Source organism: Tachypleus tridentatus, chromosome 10 (genome assembly GCF_004210375.1).
Source record: "Tachypleus tridentatus isolate NWPU-2018 chromosome 10, ASM421037v1, whole genome shotgun sequence".
Classification (NCBI taxonomy): Eukaryota; Metazoa; Arthropoda; class Merostomata; order Xiphosura; family Limulidae; genus Tachypleus; species Tachypleus tridentatus.
The window spans coordinates 19,297,788-19,314,714 of record NC_134834.1 but is presented as its reverse complement, the minus strand read 5'-3'; the positions used below and the strand labels follow the sequence as shown (position 1 = coordinate 19,314,714).

At 32.0% G+C, this 16,927-nt stretch overlaps 1 long non-coding RNA gene and 1 pseudogene across 2 annotated transcripts; one reads left to right on the top strand and one right to left on the bottom strand.

Moving 5' to 3' along the window:
• Positions 1-139: 139 nt before the first annotated feature.
• LOC143228830 (heparan sulfate 2-O-sulfotransferase 1-like) lies at positions 140-16,131 on the bottom strand (annotated as a pseudogene). Its single transcript, XR_013015466.1, has 8 exons — positions 15,869-16,131; positions 13,028-13,139; positions 11,659-11,912; positions 7,616-7,695; positions 6,446-6,590; positions 5,204-5,301; positions 4,117-4,274; positions 140-3,495 (listed from the first exon to the last, which is right to left on the bottom strand). The product of XR_013015466.1 is annotated as a heparan sulfate 2-O-sulfotransferase 1-like (transcript).
• LOC143228831 (uncharacterized) lies at positions 2,713-5,413 on the top strand. The gene is made up of 2 exons (XR_013015467.1): positions 2,713-2,823; positions 5,207-5,413. It is a non-coding gene; the product is annotated as an uncharacterized LOC143228831 (long non-coding RNA).
• Positions 16,132-16,927: the final 796 nt, after the last annotated feature.

Genomic DNA, 16,927 nt, shown 5'->3' with positions numbered 1-16,927 from the left:
CAAACTGAAAATTATCTCTATTGTAATAGTTGTACCTTATATATTTTTTTGGGGAGAAGTAATATAGGTAGTGTGATGTTTCTTACGTAGTGGCTGTTAAATACCTCACAAGGAATAATTATTGCTTCTATAATTGAAGACTTGTGTACAAATATTTGGCTTTTATTCAGCTAATCAATGGATGTCATTACAGTAGATGAAAACAAAAAAATACAAGCCTGTATTACTAACAAAACTTAGCACTAAAGAATACAAAACATTTCGAAACTAATGAATCGCCTAACGGGAAAAGTATGAACAGTCACTCATTATATCGGGTTAAAACATTATAAACTTTACAATAACGAGGAATGGTCAAACAATGTTTTGTTCACATTTCACTACATGTTAATCTGTAGTGTGACTGACTTTTGTAAACTTTGTATATTTAAGTGTATACAAAGAAGGTTCAGTGTCTTCCCTCATCATAAAGCTGTTGGATAAAGCTTAGGAACACTGACTGGAACAACTTACAGTAATGACCACAGACTATAAAAAATCCATTGTAGCACCTGTTCATTCACAGATGCCTTTAATATCTTTTATTGGATGTGCTTTGGCTATGTGGATTTGAACCAAACCATATTAAAGCTTGTTTTGATGCTTAGAATTTGTTTTCAATATAAAATATAAAAGGGGGCCTGGTGATCCCAGAAGTTAGGTTTTTTTTTCTTTTATTATTAGTTGACTTTCATACAAAGCCACAAATAACTCTGACCCTGTTGCTATTTCAAAGTTATGCAAAAACTGAAAATGATGAATGTAATTGGTATTCTGTCATTCATACAAAACTGATTAAAAAAATCACATTTTAAAACTAGTTTATACTGAATAAATAGATGTAATACAAGCGAGTTACACTTCATAAATTAGTCTTGGTGCCCCAACTTTCAATACAGATCTGTCATTCTACACGAACCAGTAACATAGAACTTCTGGTGCAAGTAGTGTTAGTTAAAACCACAGTCCACAAATGAAAGAAAAAAACATTTAAAACAATGACAAAATATTTCAGACCTGGAAGTGAAATAAATATAGGATTTTAAATAGCAAAATTATGCTATAATTTAATGAGTTGTTCGAGAATTGTATTGTACAGTATTTAAATTGGGGGTTTTTGTAAAATTTTGTCACTTTAGATCCAGATGTGAAAAGGATTACACTTGCCTGTTGACTACAGTAAAAAGTGTTGAAATAACTTGCATGTAGATGCTGTACGTTAATTCTCAAATATCTAACTGATGAAATACTCTGAATAAACATGAGTACAAAAAGGTTGAAGAATACAAGTTAGTATTAAGGTGAAAGATACCTCAATGTCTTAAACTGCCATATAAACCCTTCAGTTGGTGTAAAAAGTGTTTACTGTTTAAACACTAAAGTGTGTGTGTATACAAGATAAGGGCAGTCCCTCATGAGGAAGATCTTGGCATTAAATATAATTTCCCTTTTTCTCAACCCTGAAGCTTGGCAGGGCCAGATGATTAGGGTTCTCAGCTTGTAATCTGAAGATTGTGGGTTTAAATATCCATCACACCAGACATACTTGCTCTTTCAACTATGGGAGCACTGTAATGTTATGGTCAATCCCACTGTTTGTTTGCAAAAGAATAGTCTGAGTTGTTGGTAGGTGGTGATGACTAGCTGCCTTCCCTCCAGTTTTACACTGCTCAATTAGGGATGGAAAGTGCAGATAGCCCTCATATAGCTTTGAACGAAAATTCAAAACAAATTCTAACCCTTTCAGACCTAAACTTTTCCGTCATATTCAACAAATTTTATTTTCTCTTAACTGATGTTCTAATTACTTTGTAGTTCAGTTCATGTTAATTAAACATGAGCATTTTGGTTAAAAGTTTGTTGTTGGGCTATATTTATTCAGTAAATAGACTCAGCTCGGGTGACAAATATTAATGAAGTGGAAGTCCTGTTTGTGAATCTACACTTGTGTATGCTGTGTAATTAGGATGGTTGACTTAACATGTAGAGAAACTGATCTTCACAGACCAGCGATTCACAACATTGTGAGGGCATTCTAGTGACCACTCAGCCGTTTCTGTCAATTAACAAATTTTCACTGCTGGTTAACAGAACATGCAACTCCAAAGAGTTTGTCAGGTGAGGGGCTATAAACACTGATGCCAAGGTTAACTGTGTAATAAATACTCTAGTGCACTTACTGCACAGTGATATAAATAATAACTAACCCCATGTCAGTCAAGGTTATGAAGAGGAAAGATTTGTAGATAGTGTTGTATGTACCTATATAAATATTTTTGTGCAAGTGTAGGCACAATACATAATTAGTGTGTTACTCGTACTTAAAGTGCATCATGCTTTTAAGTTTACTGTAAATCTTCAGGCCCACACCTATTGGATGAATTTAGTTTATAAAGTTAACCCTAATGTCAGTGTCTTAGGCCTTGTAAATTGATGCCAGGAAGATACCTGCTGTCAAAAAAAATGGTTACTTTATGTAGTTTCTTTCAGAGAAATAAAAATAGAGACAAAATGAATGGATATCCTTGTTTTGCTGTTTTGTTTTGACTTTTATGCTCTTAAATGAACTCCAAATTAAGCTTCAAAATGGGGCATTCAGAAATGCAAAGATTCTGGGAGCCTCCAACAGCTTCTGGCTTTTAGGGGTAAATTTAGTCCCAGAATCTAATGTTTGGATATTTTTTTAATCCAGGCTAAGTAAGATCTACCCTGAAAGACTGAAGTAGAAGACCTTATGAAAGACGTAGCAAGATGGAAAAGATGTTTTACACCCCGAGAGAAGCTGTAAGTCATTTTTGTAAAGTTTCTATGAAAAATACAGTTGTATGTTCATGCACACTGGAAAGCAAGTGCACTTTTTTTTTTTTTTTATTATTACTATCATTATTATATAAACCTGATCATGAAAAGTGTATCATCACCTCTTGACAATAGTTAAATTTTGGTTATTAAAATTTTAATTTTTCCTCTTGTTTAACAACAATTTGTAAATAAAAATAACAGTAAGCAGGAAATACGAAGCATTCTAACCTTTTCATGAGTTCAGTGTCAAAAATACATGATAAACTTTGGGTATTTCGTGTTTTATTCACAAGAAATAAACTAAACATGGAAATGTAAGGTAAAAAACTTAAAATATTACATACATGTATGTGTGTGTGTGTATATATGAGCCTACCTTTGTTAAGTTTATAATGTAAGAGAATCAGACTGTTTGAACAAAAAAAAATCCATTTCACCTTGGACGAATTTTTTCATAGAAAAACTTCTGTCCTCTGTCCTGAAGAATTCCATTTTTTCCAGTCAGAGTTTTTTTCTTTATAGAATGAAACTGTTTCAAAGCAAACTCATAAAACTCATTTTCCATTCTCCATATGTTAGAACTCCTAATTTTCTGAATAGTTTCTGGAATAGGGTTAACTTTGTTGTAGGTTTTCCTTAAATGAGACTTCTTTCCTGTTAGAATAAAGTTTTAAACATTACAACTGTTCTGATAACAGTGTCAGAGTAACATGCACTTACCTAATAAAACCTGTATGGCTTATTTTCAAATTATCCCTTATTAAGTAGCTCTAAATTTAAATGAGTCTACCCCTAAATACATTTGAGAAGCTTGATTGAATAATTTAAAACAAAAGAAACACAGACAAAAATATTACAAAAACAACCAGGATTTGGTAATAAAACAATTTAAGGTAATGTTAGTCAGTCAGATAATTATTGACTGTTACTGCCACTCTGACGTAACAACCTCATGAACTCGTAATTAAATTGCACATTTGGGTGAAATCTGCCCAACACCTTTAGAATGTGATTTTCAAAATTTATAAAAACAACATGCAATTCTGCTTGTAGATTTATTTTAATGTTTCAATCATAAATGTTCTGCGTATTGCTCACCTGCTAAGAAGCATGCTATGTGCTTTGCAGTTTGTGGGCAACACGTTGAACATTTAAAATAACGCCACCTCACCATTTTCCATGAAGCATACAAAACATCTTGTCTGTTATAAAGATGGTCGTGTATCACAAACCTCACCAAGTCTAATTTTTATACTTTGTATAAATGATACTAACCTTCTCTGAACTGTTGGGTGGCACCAAGGAAAAATCTTGGAATAATAGCTTCCAACACTGCTACAAAATCTTTGAGTTCTTCTGTGACACCAACCAACAGGTAATGTTCCACGAGGTTCTGTTTGGCCTGGACCAGAGCCCATTCATTTCCTGGCTGCCTGTTAAGTTTTTATTAATTCTATTACATTCACAATATTATAGTAAAAAAACAGAGTTCCATTTATTGGCTAAAACACAGTCTCAACCTAATTTCAAAAATACATGCATTTTTACTTTTCCAGTGATTCAGAAATGAAATGGAACTTGGTTTCTTTACATCCAAAGAAATTGTAGATTACTTACAGCTTAATTGTTTCATCTGGTACTGTGAATCTTTTCAAAATGTAAATTTTTTATGTTATAGAAACATGACCTATTTTATCAAACAAAACAGTTTGAAAGCAGAGATCAATGTACAATCAATTTTAAAACTTTTGTTTCCTACCTTGATAGAAACAGAAACAAATGCATAATTTCTTTTCAAATACCAGGTTGAAATTTTTGTTTTCTGTTTTATTAGGTCCAAGACTAATTGGCAACAATAAGTAATTATTTTTGTCACAATTCATTAGTATTAAGCCTATTACATTTTTAAATGCTACATTCTTAACTTAGTAGCTTTGGTATTTTAAAGAATTGGAATAGTGTATGATGATAAATTCCAACCATGTTATATTTCTCCAATGCTGATGATGCATTTTGCACAATCCAGAGCTATTCATTGGAAGTTGGGATATAACAAATGCAGCACTTGTCAGAATGTGGTTTATATAAGGCATTTGAAGTAATAACAGCTGATATGTTGAGCAACATAACTAACTATTCTTTGTCTGCTTGTAAAAGGCATACACTCCACAACATGAAAGTTAAACTACAGATGCTGTCTTTAGCAGAAACAAAATTTGTCTTGTGTCACACTCAATATCCCAGGTTTGTTTCTTCGAGTTAATCTAACCTGCTTAAAAACAGTAAAAATTTATTAATTAAAAAAACTTTTATTCTTGAAATAAAATTTTCTGTTTCAATTACAACTGATTTTTGAAATTACCAGCAGTCCACGTGAAGACCGCAGAAGAAAGGTATCTGAAGCCACATGTTCTCTGGACTGCAGTCCTTCTCTTCTTGTTTCACGCAGTCATCAAATGTCTGTAAGTGAGTGAGAGATTACGTTTTTCTAATTCACTTCATGATGGTCTACCTTATGCAGAGTTTGAAATAAATATCCCAGTTTTAACAGCAGAATTACTGACTTACGAATCAAATTGCTTGTAGGTCAATGACTGTTGAGTACAAGGTTCCAAATAACACAGAAATGACGCCCAAAATAATTATACAGGGTGTTTGGAAAGTCACTGTGCACTTATATATTTATTAACAGACATGTTTCAATATAGAATACAGGAGGTAAATATGAATGACAATTATAAACAATGTTGAAAGTGACCCCTGTTGGCATCAATACAGGCCTGGATCCTTCTTATTTTGTTTCTAAACACTGCTATCAGTTGCTGGCTTGAAATATACTGAATGAATGCTGATTACAAAACTCCACAGTGACTTTCTGAGCACCATGTAGAACAAAAACACCATTAACCCCAGTAATTACTGCTGAAGTGCCTGACATATGTTTATACAGTTTCTGTATTGGATCCTTGAGTGTTGTAATCTGTAAAAACATAAAATTATTTAACATACTACAATATGTCAATCACATAGGTCAATAAATCCTGGATTTTTTTTTAATTTGCAAAATATATGTAATGATGGATGTTTTCAAGTTTTACAAAATACACGAGGCAAAGATTTTTCAGGATTAGTAAATTCCATATTTAAATCGATAAAAACAAAATGAAAGTTAACGAAAACAGTTTACTTACAAACCATTAATGTGAAGAATGGTCTTGTATTATATATATATAGACTGCAAAATCATTCATGGGCTTTGAAATATGTTTTTGTAATTAAAAATGAATAAGAGACGGCTAAGTAAAATTGGGATACATAGAACACATTACAATCATGAGTTATGTCTTTCAATTTTCATTTAAAAAAAAAACGTATTTAAGGCTGTATTACATAGAGTAAACTATTTTTAATTAAACATCCACAGAAGTTTAAAAAATTTTAAAGTGAACAAAATTAAGCTTAGAATGTTTATGAACACAACACTGAATATTTCTGTTTTCTCACACAAACTTGTACAATGAAAATTTTTGCTTTCTGGTGTTAATATGTACATCACCCATTCTGCCTTTACACACCGATCTTAACAACTGAAAATGTAACTCACCATGGTGTTTCCCTTTTTCTTACGAATCGCATGAGGACGAAAATTATCCCCGTAACGAAGAAAATAGTAATATGACACTAATCGATCTAGAGGTTTACGTATTACGTTGATATAGATGGGTCTCTGTGTGGATCCAAACCTTTGGGAATAAATACCCAGTTATAAATGTATTTTTGTCTCAGAGGAAGAGTTTTGTGGTCAGGTTTAATAAAAAAAAAAAAAATTGGTTACTACAATCGACAAAACTTATACTTACACATACTTTAAATACTCTGTATTTATTTAAAAACAATATGAAATGGTGATATGGAGTTACTCTCACAAAAACAAATTTTTGTTGTTCCTACTGAACATTTATTATTCAATATTCTTTCATAAAACTTTCTATAATATACAATGAAGTTGTATGTACTTATTTTATTGAAAGCATTTATTGAAAGTGAAATTTAGGGAACTTAAAGAAAAAAACAGTAAAAGTTGCGAGAAAAACACGTTTGGTGTTGATTGGTCTGTTATGTGCCAAGTTACACAAGATATTTCTGTGTGGCTTGGCATGGCCAGGTGAGATAAGGCATTCAGCTCATAAGCTGAGGGTCGTGGGTTTGAATCCACATTGCAACAAACACGCTCGCCCTTTCAGCCATGGGGGTGTTGTAATGTGATGGTCAGTTTCACTATTTGTTGGTAAAAGAGTAGCCCAAGAGTTGGTGGTGGATGGTGATGACTAACTACTTTCCCTCTAGTCTTACACTGCTATATTAAGGATGGCTAGCCCTTGAGTAGCTTTGTGCAAAATTCAAAACAAAAGAAAGAATTTCTGGATGCCTAGTGCAAGGATCAAACCCTAAATCTTAATAAAATTTTCTGTTTTCTTATATATTTTAAACAATAAACTCTTGTTACATATAAAGAAGGTGGCCACTTAGCATGCTTTTTGGCCAATTACTGAACTTTTTATAATAACATACATGAAACTTTCTAAAATATTCTATTTCATATTAATTCCACTTATGAATAACAAAGTAGTGTACCAGGTCTTCTTCATTTTCATCTCCATCATAAAATCAAATTGTAATCAGTTGTCATTTAAACACTGAATTTCTTACATTTAAGAGCTTTACACATGAAGTTAAGGTTCCATTAATGTCATTAATCACTTCTTTACCTCTGAAAGTTCAAAATGCAAAATGTCCATGGTAAAGTGCAGGTTTCTTGTCCTCCCAAGTTGTAACATTTTCTATGAACCTTCTCTAGAAGATAAAAAATATAAATGTTATTCAGTTTAATCACTACATGAGGTGACGTTAAGGGTGTTAGTCTGTTTGTTTTTTATTGCAAAACCTCACTGGGGCCATATGCTGTGTGTACTGTGGGAAATCAAACCCTGAATACTAGCATTATAAGGCTATAAACTTACCACTGACACACTGAAGGACAGCACCAGAGTGAACTAATGTGCTTTGGGTACTTTGTCTCTGATATTTAAATTGTAATAGTAAATTATAATTCATTTTGTGGATGAGATCTTTTAAATTATTGCTATTGTTTATATCAACTCAAAATGATTATTTCTATAAAGTCTAAATAATGGAAAACAATCTGGGTGCAAGTCATCATTAGGTTCGATGTATTGCTTACTATACATGGAGATAAGGAATAATTATATTTGGATTACAAATTTCAAAAAACCAATTGTGATGGGATGTGAGAATAATTACCTGTTGTGAATTGAGTTGATCAGATGTTGCAGAATTTTTGAATGTTCAAGGTAAACATTTCTTATAGAAAGAAAAGAGTAGATTCAAGTATAAAAAACAAACAGGTTGGATCACAAAGAGTTTGAGATAAAATTAAGGAAAAGTACAAACAGTTTAAGAAAGTTAAATTGACTGGTACAGCAGGAGATTTAGAAGGTCATAGAATATCAAGAATGTTAGTGAAACAGGAAATTAGGACATCGTAAAGGATATACGAAAAGGTTGGATGGAAGTGTGAAAAGTAACAGGATTTCTTTAAATACATTAAGGGTTAGAATGGAGGTAGGACCCTTCAGGGATGATAAAGGATGGCTAATATCTGATGATTATAAGATGGCTGGGTTATTAATTTTCGTTTTTTACTAATCACGATTTAAGCACTATTCCACATAAATGGATAAGTTGATATCTGAAACCAGGATCAAACAAGATGACTGCATTAATTCTGAGCTGGTTAAGAAAAAAACTGGGAAGTTTGGAAAAAACGATACAGATTCTAGGCCAGATGTGATTTCCCCCAAGGTTTTGGAAGAAAGTTAAAGATTGGATATATGAACCACTTACTACTGTTTGTTTTAACAGTCCTTGAATAGTGGGCAGATACTAGAGGATTGGAAGTTAGCTAATGTAACTGCTCTTTTCAATGGAAGTGACAAAAATTGTCCCAGTAATTATAGGCCCATTAGTTTTACGTCAGTTGTAGGAAAAGGTTTGGAAAGTTTGATTTAAAAAAAAAAAAAAAAAAAAAAGCTTTGCAAATTCATTTAACAAAGTTCAGAAATTTACTGAACAGTCAACATGGTTTCACTGAGGGAAAATCTTGCTTTACAAATCTTTTGACATTCTTTGAAAAGGTTACTCTTTATATAGATGAGGGTAACGGTGTAGATTTGGTGTATCTGAATTTTCAGAAAGCATTTGGCAAGTTGCCACATAAGGTTTGTGAAAATTAAAAAGAAGCTATCTCTATAGGTACGGGGGGTTAAGTTTGCAAATTTGATAGAAGAGTGGCTGGATGGAGGAAAGCAGTGTTTTTATAAATAGTTTAGTCAAACTGGATTAATGTTATAAATTTTGAACCTCATGACTCAGTCTTAGGACCATTACTCATTTTGACTTACTTCAGTGATACAGATGAAGGAATAATCAATAAATTACTTTAATTTACGGATGACAGCAAGGTCTTGGGTGTTGATGGCTGTGAAGAGGGTGCTTCCGATTAATAAAAGGATTTAGATCATTTAGTGAGTTGGACAAATAAATGGCAGATACGTTTTAATTATAATAAATGCAAAATAGTGGATGTGGGTTATCATAATTAAAATATGGATGGGAATGTCCTTAACAATCTTATGAAAGAAAGACCTAGGTGTAATAGCTGATCAGACTCTAAAGCCATCCCACCAGTGTGTTACTAGTGGTAGGACATGTAGGATTTTACGTTGTATCTAAAAAAATATTGAATATAAGTCTAGAGTGGTTATAATCTCCTTGCGTAGGTCACTGGTTAGGCAGTATTTGGAATATTGTGTTCAGTCTTGGGTTATTTACCTGAAGAAAGAAATTAAATTGTTGGAAAGGGTTACTAAAATGCTGCCTGTGATGGAGGGGTTTTACGAGGACGGGTTGAAATTCTCAAATAGTTTTCTTTTGAAAAAAGAAGAATTGGGGGGGGATATGATTGAGGTATTGATGCATCATTTTTGTCATTACCAGATAGTTAAAGATATTTAGGAAAATTCATGGGAATTTTTGTAAAACTAAACACTACAATAGTAGGCATGTAGAGGCATTTTGTCATTGCAGGAGACATAGAACTTCAACCTATAAACCTATTTTCAAATTACCATCATCAGAACAAGGTCCACAAAAAGAAATGTTTATCATTGATAAAGTCATCACTCAAAAGTAAACATAATCCATATAAGATTTATTAATAAATTAACTAATTAACTCTCAGACAACTTGCCATTAAACTTATTAAGCTGTACATGTGTAGATTATTGTAAAGCAACATACATTATCCAGTGTTACTTATCTGTAAAATAAGAAATGCTTGCCTAGTAATGTTATATAACCAGTAGAGAAAAACATATAAATTAGTGGTACTATATTACAAAGGTGTATTACAGATTTGAAAGTAAAAATGTTATCTATGTGATGTGCTTATAACCACACAGGAAGTCAAACAAAAATTAATAATAATTGGAAAATGAAATTTTGGGACCCACGTAATAGTCCTGATAATTCTTACCTTTATAAAAGGTCACCAGATATGGCTCAAATAAAATGTCACTAGAAGCTTACAGTTGTGACGCCAAAGTGCTCAGCCAGCCTCAGTGAGTGGACAACAAATCGGAAAATTAGATTTGGTATTCAAAATGTAAAGCCAATGCTCTTAAGAAAAAGAGTTTTCGTACGAGACAAGAATTATTTTGGAGTGATTACTGATACATTCTATTGAGTATTTGGAAATTAACTAAGTATGTTCTGGACTCTAATTAAGGAACTTTCAAGTTTTAAGCATAATACTTTACAGTAATTTTGTTAAACCAAAAATATTTTATGCCCATTAGTGTAATCTGGACCAACTCTCTTGCATCTTAAGACACAGTGAAAGGTTAATATTTGGCTTGATTTCAATCGATCTAGAATAACTGTCTGAGTGATAACAAATGACATTTTTTTTGCCATCAAGTTTATTCTGATATTCTATTGTAACTGAGTCATGCAAGAATAAACAAACTTGCACACCTTCAGCAAAAATTTAAACTTTCAGTTTAAAGTAGTTGTGACTAAGTAACTAACAAAATCAAATACTTTTTCACACGAAACAGTTAATCATGTGTACAAGAAAATAAATTGGGTCAGATGGTGTTAATATTAAAATCATGTTGCTTACTTAATAGTGTTACGTGAAATCTCTTTCACAGTGCTAATGGGCCCGGCATGGCCAAGCATATTAAGGCGTTCGACTCATAATCCAAGGGTCGCGGGTTCAAATCCCGGTATCACCAAACATGCTCGCCCTTTCAGCCGTGGGAGCATTATAATGTGACGGTCAATCCCACTATTCTTTCGTAAAAGAGTAGCCCAAGAATTGGTGGTGGGTGGTGATGACTAGCTGCCTTCCCTCTAATCTTACGCTGTTAAATTAGGGACAGCTAGCGCAGATAGCCCTCGAGTATCTTTGCGCAAAATTCAAAAACAAACAAACACAGTGTTAATATTAAAATGATGAATTATTTAATATGCTTTTAAGTAACATCACATATATTTTGACAAATAATATACAACAAAACAGTAATGTCACCTGATCAGTCAGTAACATTATGTATATTTTTACAAATAATGTTGATATAAATATCATACATTAAAACCATATCCTCGCCTGATCAGCCAATAATGTCACACATACGGTGATGTTAGTATCATACAACATAACAATAATCTTACCTGATCAGTCAGTGACATCACATGTACATTCCGGGTTGTGTTGATATGAAGAACATAAAACTTGTTTTGTTTACAAAGATCATAAGCCAAACCCATCAAACTGGTGCTTGCTGTTTTAGGTACCCTGTTATAAATGACAACCGAATCGTTGAACAGATCTTTTGGACTCTCAGCACGTCTACTGACAGAACCTGATACGTATGTTTTCTTATCGTGATCCAAACACTTCAGTCGAAGTTCATTAATAGTGGAATCTGGAATATAAAGTGAAATATTTTATTGTTGACCAGTATATTATTACAAATAAGACTGTGATAGAACTAATAAGTTGTGTTTTCAATTACAATTGCCAAAGCATTAGATGGTTAATAACATCTTGGAAGTAATAACTATACAGGTATCTGATCACTGTTTTCAAACTGGTGTTCTTGTTGCATGTTCTGAAGAGTAAAAAAAAAAATGTGTTAAAGTTTATAAAAGTAAAAATAAATTATTTTAATAATTCTTTGGTGTTTGTTTTTTTAATTTTGCCCAAAGCTACTCGAGGGCTATCTGCACTAGCTGTCCCTAATTTTGCAGTGTAAGACTAGAGGGAAGGCAGCTAGTTATCACCATCCACCACCAACTCTTGGACTACTCTTTTTACTGATGAATAGTGGGATTGACAGTCACATTATAATGCCCCCACAGCTGAAATGATGAGCATGTTTGGTGTGACAGGAATTCGAACCCGCGACCCTCGGATTATGAGTTATTAATTCTAAGAATGTATATATATCATGAAACCTTTAAATAAAAACTATTTTTACATCTGTAAAAGGTGTTAAGCTTATGCTAATATGGTGTTTGTTAAATACATGGTGCAAGACTGTCAGCACTGTTCTATATGAATAAACAGTAACTGTTAAGTTAGTTTTAACAATATTCTACACTAGATGGCACTAATGTGGACTACATAAAATACAGTTATATTGTTTAGGCTTTCTGTCATTAATACTTTAGTGTTTATCATGTGAAACTCATTGAACATTGATTGTAATAACTGTTGCAACTCAAATGAAGTTAAGGTTAGAAAAACATTTCAAGTTGAAACTATAAACATGTTACACCTAGCATTTATGAGTCTTTAAAAACAACTTATTTTTGTATAGGTAACTTTTAAACAGTTAATTGTATGTTCAGAGATTTTTATGGCAACTATCTGACATGAGCGTTTTTTTCTTAAAGTTTTGTGTAATTACAGTTTAGCATCAATAAAAAACAAGAATGTTGAAAATATATTTTTTTCTCCTATGTTACTTTGACCAGTAATGTAGAGAAAACGTAGAAAACATATGTAACAAAAAGGTGAGCCATAATTGTCACTTACCTAATTTTTTTATTATCTTATCCTGATAAGAGATCTTTTTTAAAAAATGAGAAGACAGAATAGTGAAAACAGTCAACAGCAAGACAACAATCAACTGTTTCATCTGCCACATCTGCAAGAATTTCAGTGAAATTAGACAAAATGGCAGTGTTAACAAACATCTTCATGAAAACTTAAAATATGTTAACTTGTGTTATTAGTTTAACAACAACGAAAAGCAAGTTTTGTATATATGGTCATTATCAGTAACGGTTTTTTTCCCTCACTCTCTTTAAAAAAAAAACCATATCCTCTGTAAAATATTTTAGGTTCATCTTATTAACTTCACCAAACTAAATGATGAACAGGACTGGTATTGTAACACAGTGAGTACTGATTTAAAAAATCAAACTGCTGTTGTTAATACTGGGAGTAATGAAACTGTGACATGCTGGCATAACATACGTTTTCTACTTTATTTATTTAAAAATTTTAAACATGGTTAGTTTCTAGACTGTAATTGCAATAACAATCATTACAAAAATTCATTACAATTACCTCATTCTGTATTTTTGTTCTCTGTAGTAGGTAATGTTTATTGTGCCTGAGAGGACATTGCAGTATTATATAGTATCCCCTTTACCTGTCAAGTTAACAGTGAATTAAACATAACAACCAACTAATACTGTAAGAGAACATAGATCATGAGGTGAAACTGTTAAATGGACTAAAACAAATTTATTTGACGAGTTAGGCACACTTTCTTTTAGTGTTTCTACTAAGAGATTACGTTACATTTAGTTCAATGGATGTCAAGAGATGGAATGCTTGGGTCTAAGCACAACCTTGTTTACCTTTTGCTGTATTTTCTTTTTGTTTGTTGAACAATAGATTCTTACACAAACTTTGTCTAGTATATATTTATTTTACACACACACACACACACCTGAAAGATCCAGTTTATCTAATCAGAATAAATCTCATTAGTATTTCCTGAATACATTTGTTGTTCTTTCTGGACCAGCTTTCCTAATATTTGTCCAGAATTCAGTAGGTTTGACCTAATTTGATCTAAAAAATACCACAAAAACCACATATTTCGAGCAAATTGAACAATTTCTACTAAGGTATTATTAATTTATTTCAATTAGAGTACTTTGGTTTACACATGGAAGCTTCAGGTTGTATGTTAATATCATTCGTGCTTTCAACGAGTCTGTTTATAAACTTAAATTACAATCAGTTTGTGTCTATTTAGTCTAAAGACGAACAGAGAATTGTGATATCTTAAGTTTGAATGTATTTTGCTAATCATCTACTTTGGTTCTTAGAAAAACGTGTGTGTGTGTTATCTTCTTGCAAAGCCACATCAGGCTATCTGCTGAGGCCACTAGGGGGATTTTAGCGTTGTAAATCTGTATATTACCGCTGTACCAGCGGGGGACTCTTCGAAAAGTATTTTTATGTAATATTTTCTATCAGTAAGTTCGTGTAAAATAACTTTATAAGAACAAAACTTACATAAATATATATATAAAGTACTCTGCCAGTTAATAAACAGGGTTTAACTACTTTTAACTTGAAAAAATTACATAAACTTTCATCTACACTTTCATAGCTTGTAATTTTGCCTTTTAAATTTAAATACGTTGCCTCCACTTTAATCTTTTCAGACGCCTAACAAATTATTATCAAACGATTTGTCCTAACCAATCAAAATCCTTCTAAATTTTACCATTTTATACAAGCAAGTATGGAATTAAAGGGTACGTCAAGTTACCAGTTTTTATATCGAACTCAGGTTTACTTACAAAACTAAATTATCTGATGTTTCCTTAAAAACAAGTTTCACAAGTACTCCTCTTTTCTATTTAAAAAAAAAAATCCAACTAGTCTCTTGAGCTTAGCTTTTCAAAACTAAGATAAAGTACGTACTACTTGGAGATAAAGAAAAAAACAAAAAACTTTGTACTTGGCCGTGACTGACTGCCTATGTTGTTCTTCCAAGAAATATTCTCAGGGTACGATCGAAACAGTACCAAGTATACAAAATGATATTAAAGAAGCTTAGGGTAGCTCATTTCCCGCTGTATGCTCCAACCCTAACAGTTTTTCTCAAATTTATAACCAAAAATGAGCACTTTAATAATTTACACTATGACATTACCTCTTTATGATATTTTCAAATGCTTTAAAACTGTTTAACATGACTTTCAGAGAACAACGATGTTCCATGCTCTCACATGTTAGCAGATTAGTTAACTTTTAATACTTTTGTTCAGTTTAAAATGTTTACTTCACCATTCTTTACTATACTAATATATAACATTTACATATTTGTTCCTTCTACAACAATAATTATAAGTGTCACAACTGTCTTCTTAACTCAATTACGTCATCTGGTTTTAGAACTTTCCACATATGTGTAAGCAATACATTAGTATACAAGTAATTTGTCATATGTCTCACGCTGTCAAAACGACTTACAAAGTATAAATTCCAAGCATTTTATATACGTTTAGTTAGGTATATTACAGACTAAATATTAAATTAACAGCTTAAATACAAAGAAAGGGAAATCACGAGTAAAAATCGATAAATAAAAGTTAAAGTAACGACTAGTTTAATATAAATATAAAAAGGTTTATATACTAGTAAATTTTCAAAAAGTGGTATTCCAATATAAACTTCTTATCACTATGAAGATTTATCATCACGAAACAGTTCAATTTAAAGTTTAAATAAAAGTTTCTGTATATAGTACATCTCAAGTTATTTCTTAGCACCTTAACACGTTTTAGCATATAACTTTTGCACTTCTTTCGTTGATGACATGCATATAAGTAATGAAGGAACATTTACCGTTACAATGTTGCATGAATAGGCCTTTCCATGAAAAACAGAAATTCATTTGCAAATTTCACCTTTCCAGTTTATGACATTTCACATAATGAACAGCTCACAACAGTGATCCAACTAACGAACTCACTATCACTTAATCTGTTCAGATCTTGTCTGATGATCCTGTAAGTCTTATAACCTTACATAAAATATTTAGTTTATAAAAATTAAACTCCTAAAATTTATGCATGTGCGACTATGGGTTGAAGCTATTCACACACCCGGACTATGTTACGGTTTCTTCTCCCATAGCCCCAGTGACATCAGAAACCTTTACGCTGTTCCCATGCCGCAAGCTTTAACTGTCTCTTAAAACATATCCGAAAGAAAAAAAAAAGTACTTGATAACTGACATTTGATAGGTTCTCAACCCCAGCTGTATAAACGGTCGTTAATAAAGTACAGAAACAAAGAGTTTTATTCACTGAAATTGTGTTACAACGCATATTGTGATTCGTAAACAAACCCAATTGTTAACAATCAATGTTCCACGAATTCGGCAATTTGTATGCAATTTATTTGCAAAATACAGGGAGCATCTAAGAAATTATGAATATATTATTATTACTGATATACAGTTATTCAAATTGTGCTACACATTATATTACACAATTAAATTATGCCATAATAACTTTTCATCATCCAGGTGCGTGTGATTTCATAAAATACGAATAAAAAACAAAATATTCATATATAAATCGTAACAGTTTTACGTTGTATATCCATTTTAAAAGTGTACAACACTGAAAGCCAACGGATCAGTCTCTGTGCAGTACTGTTTTACAAACGTTGTTACACACAATACGTTAACTACCTCAGGCTGATAGTACAGGTATCAAACTGAAATATATGTTGTAGCGCCCTCTCTGAGTGCCTTACTTAGTTTCCTGTAATAAAATACATTTTATATTTTTTAAAACTAATTGCTTTTTGTGTAATTCTAGTTAATGCATCGTAGAAAAATTAGTTTTAAGTTCACATGAGCATGTTCATGTAACGTTTAAAAGTATGTCAGATTAA